The 6,863-nt window shown below is 40.7% G+C and overlaps 1 protein-coding gene across 2 annotated transcripts in view; it reads right to left on the reverse strand.

The window, feature by feature from the left end:
• The window catches only part of gjb3 (gap junction protein beta 3), a 10,552-nt gene extending 10,099 nt beyond the window's left edge, over positions 1-453 (reverse strand). Inside the window, exon 1 of one of the 2 annotated variants that reach the window (XM_061895582.1) lies at positions 246-453. The gene's annotated coding sequence lies outside the window, so the exon portion shown is untranslated. The remainder of the gene's footprint in view (positions 1-245) is intronic. The other variant, XM_061895581.1, reaches the window with a different exon arrangement.
• Positions 454-6,863: the final 6,410 nt, after the last annotated feature.

Raw genomic sequence — 6,863 nt, forward strand, 5'->3', positions numbered from 1 at the left:
CACAAAAAGTAGAGTTCATGAACAACAAGGCATACAAAACCCCACCTGTTGCACAAAGCATTTTACTTATCGTTTGATTCGACCCCTGAAGGCATAAATAATCAAAATAAATTAAGACATTTCGATCCTTACACGTATGTAGATAATGAACAATTATAATTAAATTAAGAGTTTTTATTTGGCTGAATTTCAAATTTACGTACTGTACCCAAACGCACCACAGGAGATCAAACATGTCATCTTACCAAAACACGCTAAAAAGTGCTCTTTAGTCCATTTCTAGTCGAGATGGCAATCGATTAAATGTTCGTCCGACACATTCTGTCCGTTTCTCTGTGGGAATCCCTTCAGGTCGTGAAAAAGAAGAGTGAGTGCGGACAGGTAGAGAAAGGAGCGCAGCCTTGAGTAACGTGTGAGTGTGCGGGATCGTGCGCGTGAGTGCGCGCGCGCATGGGTGTGGTCACAATCCCACAAAAAGAAGCCAGATGTTCCTCCCCACTCCTCCCACGTGGGAGACGATACAGCTCATTCCGGTGTCGATCCGATACCAGACATTCATGTCCTGTTTTAACAATAACCTTTGACTTTGTGGATTTTAATTTGTTTATTATGATTATGTGAAAATAATACTCATAATTAACTAATAAAATAAAAGACAGGGACATATTTTACCTAAACAATAAAGAAAAGCAATATCAATAAAATAATATGATTCCCCTTTTTTCATATATTTGTTCAAGCAAACTAAAGTCAGAAGCAAAATAGGTCAATAAAAGCAAAAACTACTCCAGTTTTCCCTCACTCTCTCGTATTTGTAAACATACCACATTGCAGATTTATGCAAATGTCCTGAAGCAGGGGTCCCCAAACTACGACCCACCACCATCCAAAATCCTGCCCACGGGAAGTCCCAAATTAAAAAAGTAAAAAATAAAGAATAATTATCATTTTTATTATTTTTTTAATCTGTCTTTTCCAATCAATTTTCTACCGCTTGTTACGCTTGGTGTCTCCTAGAAGCTCAGGCAAATCATATTGTCTAAGAAGGCATTTTACCATCAATACCGTGACATCATCGACAAAGTGCACGCTCTTTCAGTCAATTAATGAATTAATGCATGAGATATATATATATATATATATATGTATATGAGGTGGCGACTTGTCCAGGGTGTACCCCGCCTTCCGCCCGATTGTAGCTGAGATAGGCGCCAGCGCCCCCCGCCACCCCAAAAGGGAATAAGCGGCAGAAAATGGATGGATGGATATATATGTATATGTATTTATATGTATGTATGTATTGTATATGTATTTATATGTATGTACATATAAATACATATATATACATACATATATATGTATGTATATACCTCCTGATGATTGAGGGAACCCCTCATGAAACAGATCTGTAGAGATGAAGTAGTCTTGTGATTTTTTCCCACACCTACACATATATATATATATATATATATATATATATATATATATATTATATATATATATGTAGGTGTGGGAAAAAATCACAAGACTACTTCATCTCTACATATATATATATATATATTATATATATATATATATGTATATATATATATATACATACATACATACATACATACAGCCCGGACCCCGGCCCAATTGTTTTAACCCAATGGAGTCAAAAAGTTTGGTGACCCCTATTCTAAAGCAAATTGTACATTTTTTTTTACTCCTTTAATTAAGCATTTTGAAGCATAACAATGGCTAAATAAACAAAAAAAAAATATCAATACTACAGTAGTATCGGCCCCTAGACGAGGCCAAAGCAATCAAACCGTGCTGTTCAGTATTTCTATATTGGATTAAAAAGAGTGTAAACGTGACTGAAGTTTGTTTTTTCATGTTTTTAGGGCTCTCATAATGTTTCTATTTAAATATCTTAAAAGGTACAGTAGTCAACATATTTTTTATGCTTCAGTTATGAAAACATTAGATTTATGTTGATGATTCGTACTAAATGTATTTATCGTGGTCTTGTCCCAAACCAATAATCGATAAAGGATGGACAGCCGTACATAAATACTAACATTCAAACAATATCTTGCAGGGAACCAATTGGTGACACATTCCGGAACAAACATTGTTGTGACAAACATACAACAACAAATACATCAGATGTTTTTCAAAATAAACAGGAAAAATACCTTACTAGTTTTGATTTCAATATTGTTACTACTACTATTGATATCGATATGTTATCACTATTCGTATCCACTCCACTGTTGTCCTTTTTTTTTTTTTACTTGAAGTATCACACTTCACAGCAACTATGGAATGCTGGGAAAAGATCTGAACGGTCAAAAAATTGTTAAAGCGTTACTGTCTGTGAAGTATTTCCTCGTTGTGAGACTCTCCAGGTTATTGTGGATGTTTGTAAGCAGGTCTTAGCGCTCCATGACAGCAAAGATCTTTTGTCCCGGCTTGTTTCCACATGCCTCTCAGACGCTGAGACAGGCACACCCTTCACTGAATACATTTTCACCATCATCATTGCCAGATATTGTTTTCTGGGCTGTGCGTCATTTAGCCTCTCATCGCATGATTTTGCCACACTATTTCATGTATTGCAATATGGTGACCAACGTGCACAACCTACCAAAGAAAAAGTCCCTACCTTAATAAACTATAGGCTCTCATTGGCTAATTACTGCAGTGGTAATTTATGTTTCATCTGGCGACACGTTATTTAACCCTAAATGATGCAGTGAGTGCCAGTACTTGACCTGAAATGATGCTGAGTCAGCCATCTGCAGCAAGTGCTTGGAAGTCGTATTGTACAAGTAACGTCTTATAAGTACACTGATACCTCAACTTAAGGGGGAACATTATCACCAGACCTACATAAGCGTCAATATATACCTTGATGTTGCAGAAAAAAGACCATATATTTTTTTAACCGATTTCCAACCTCTAAATGTGTGAATTTTGGCGAATTAAACGCCTTTCTGTTTATCGCTCTCGGCGCGATGACGTCAGAACGTGACGTCACCAAGGTAATAAAGCCGCCATTTTCATTTTCTCAAACACATTACAAACACCGGCTCTCAGCTCTGTTATTTTCCGTTTTTTCGAATATTTTCTGGAACCTTGGAGACATCATGCCTCGTCGGTGTGTTGTCGGAGGGTGTAACAACACTAACAGGGAGGGATTCAAGTTGCCCAAGGATGCGAAAGTGGCAAGAAATTGGACGAAATTTGTTCAAAATACGAGGTTGTGGGGAAAGACGACGAAATGGTCAGTCGTTTTTTCCGCACACTTGACCGACGAAAGCTATGCTACTACAGAAATGGCAAGATTGTGTGGATATCCTGCGACACTCAAAGCAGATGCATTTCCAACGATAAAGTCAAAGAAATCTCCCGCCAGACCCCCATTGAATGTGCCGGAGTGTCTGCACACTTTACCGGCGGTGCTAAGGCAGACATGGCACAGAGATGTATGGATATCCTGCAGATGCATTTCCAACCATAAAGTCAACTAAATCACAAAGGTGAGTTTTGTTGACGTTGTTGACTTATGTGCTAATCAGACATATTTGGTCGCGGCATGACTGCCAGCTAATTGATGCTAACATGCTATTTAGGCTAGCTGTATGTACATTTGAAACTATATTTACATCCAGTGTTTCCTTCCACCCACATTTAATGCCAAACAAACACTTACCAATCGATGGATTTAAGTTGATCCAGTGTCACAAGATGCGAAACTTCCGATCGTTGGTCTGCACATTTTACCAACGATGCTAACGCAAACATAGTCGAATAGCATCAATAGCTATTCGCTCAATAGCTTCAGTTTCTTCTTCAATTTCGTTTTCGCTATCTGCCTCCATACTCCAACCATCCGTTTTAATACATGCGTAATCTGTTGAATCGCTTAAGCCACTGAAATCCGAGTCTGAATCCGAGCTATAGTCGCTATATCTTGCTGTGGTATTCGCCATTGTTTGTTTGTATTGGCAGCACTGTATGATGTCACAGGAAAATGAACAGTGGCTTCGAGAGAGAGAAAAAAAGGCACTTTAAAGCTTTTTTTAGGGATATTCCGGGACGGGTAAAATTTTGAAAAAAACTTCAAAAAATAAAATAAGCCACTGGGAACTGATTTTTATTGGTTTTAACCCTTTTGAAATGGTGATAATGTTCCCCTTTAAGAGTGTTTTGAGATAAGAGCTGTTGCTCTGGTAATTGGTATGCTTCAGGTTGCAAGCAGCAATTTGAGTTACAAGCATCCCCGACATCAGTTGGCGTAGCTAATGTCACAGTAAACCCCGTTGTCGGAATGGCGAGCATGAGTTTAGTGCGAGAGAGCAACATAACTTTGTTAGCACGGTGGAAGAGGGGTTAGTGCGTCTGCCTCACAATACAAAGGTCCCGGGTTCGATCCTGTGCGTGGGATCTTTCTCTTTGGAGTTTGCATGTCCTCCCCGTGACTGCATGGGTTCCCTCCGGGTACTCCGGCTTCCTCCCACTTCCAAAGACATGCACCTGGGGATAGGTTGATTGGCAACACTAAATTGGCCCTAGTGTGTGAATGTGAGTGTGAATGTTGTCTGTCTATCTGTGTTGGCCCTGTGATGAGGTGGCGACTTGTCCAGGGTGTACACCGCCTTCCGCCTGAATGCAGCTTCGATAAGCTCCAGCACACCCCGCAACCCAGAGATTGAAAAGCGGTAGAAAATGAATAGATGTAAATATCGACACACTGATGTCTAAAACTAACGGTGGATAGTGCCCGCCCCATTCTGTGATGTGAGGGCACTATCCACCAAGTGGTTTGGACAGCCTAGCTAAAGCACGTAACTTTTTCGAAAAAAACATAGAAAATTCAGATTTCCATACAACGCGATCTTGGGAATAATGCGATCGGTATTTTATGGACCCCAACAACTGAATTACATCAGTATTTAGAATGTAGTGAACATTTGTTTTTATACTCTATGAAAAAAATAGATTTATAATGAAAAATGTATATACTTTGCAGAAATCCATGTATCAGGGTAAATTGGCCCTAGTGTGTGAACGTGAGTGTGAATGTTGTCTGTCTATCTGTGTTGGCCCTGTGATGAGGTGGCGACTTGTCCAGTGTGTACACCGCCTTCTGCCCGAATGCGACTGAGATAGGCTCCAGCACCCCCCGTCACCCAGAAAGGGATAAGCGGTACAAAATAGATGGGTGGGAAGGAACAAATTGAGTGTGAAAGACAGTGCTGAGAAGAAGAAGGAGCATATGATATTTATCAAATTAAAGAAATAAATCATAAACTTAGTTGACTTGGAGAGGCAGTTTGAGCGTTTCACTGCTAGTCTGCGCCATACTGAAGCAAAATGAGTCTCACGCTAGCCAAGAATGATAAAAATGATATCCAAACGGTGGACATTTACTGAAGATGTGTTTGACGGAGAAGCAGCTAGAAGGAAGTACCGTAGAGCAGTGGTCCCCCAAACCCCAATTCACATTTGCTACGAGGCTGGGGCCGCACCGAACCACTAAATAATTTACAAACAACCACATTTTCTTCGACTTAACTTTGGCCTGTCCTACCAGACACACTGGTTACCTTGTTTATAAATGTGTGATAGAACTCCTGATTGGAAGTCCCGTTCCACCTCATGGCAAAGAAACAAGTCCAGGGCTCCCACTAGTTCAGCGTTATGGTCAGTTGTATTTGTCATGCACTTACTTTTGCCGGTCCGTGAAAATGATGCCTACACGTGCAAAAAATGAATAGAAGTCCACTCTTCAAGATAAACATCCATTCATCCATTTTCTACTGCTTGTCCCTTACGAAGTCGTGGGGCATGCTAGAGCCTATCTCAACTGCTTTCGGGCGGAAGGCGAGCTACACCCTGGACAAGTCGCCATCTCATCACAGGGCCAACACAGATAGACAGACAACATTCACACTCACATTCACACACTAGGACCAATTTAGTGTTGCCAATCAACCTATCCCCAGGTGCATGTCTTTGGAAGTGGGAGGAAGCCGGACTACCCGGAGGGAACCCACGCAGTCATGGGGAGAACACTCCACACGGAAAGATCCCGAGCCCGGGACTGACATTACTTAAAGGCCTACTGAAATGAGATTTTCTTATTTAAACGGGGATAGCAGGTCCATTCTATGTGTCATACTTGATCATTTCGCGATATTGCCCTATTTTTGCTGAAAGGATTCAGTAGAGAACATCGACGATAAAGTTCGCAACTTTTGGTCGCTAATAAAAAAGCATTGCCTGTACCGGAAGTCGCAGACGATGACGTCACCCGTGTGAGGGCTCCTCACATCCTCACATTGTTTATAATGGGAGCCTCCAACAAAAAGAACTAAAATTTCCCTATTAATTTGAGCGAGGATGAAAGATTCGTGGCTGAGGATATTGATAGTGAAGGATTAGAAAAAAAGTAAAATAAAATAAAAAGCGACGGCTCCGGGCGGCAGCAGTGTGAGCATTTCAGATGTAATTAGACACATTTACTAGGATAATTCTGGAAGATCCCTTATCTGCTTATTGTTTTAATAGTGTTTTAGTGAGATTGTAAAGACATACCTCGAGGTCGGATGGCTGCGGTGAACACGCCAGTGTCTCAGAGAGAAGCCGAGGAGCCAAGCTCACAGCTGCCTTTTTTGACAGCTACTGCAGGAGGACGAATAATCCACTGATGTCTCCGGTAAGATATACATCACAATTTTCCCATCCGAAAACATGCTGGTTGACGTAGAGAAACATGTTCGCTTGACCACTCTGTGTTAAAGCTTCACAACAAACAAAGAAACACCGGCTGTGTCTCGGTGCTAAAGACAGCTGCAATACACCGCTTTCCA

Source organism: Nerophis ophidion, linkage group LG03 (assembly GCF_033978795.1).
Source record: "Nerophis ophidion isolate RoL-2023_Sa linkage group LG03, RoL_Noph_v1.0, whole genome shotgun sequence".
NCBI lineage: Eukaryota > Metazoa > Chordata > Actinopteri > Syngnathiformes > Syngnathidae > Nerophis > Nerophis ophidion.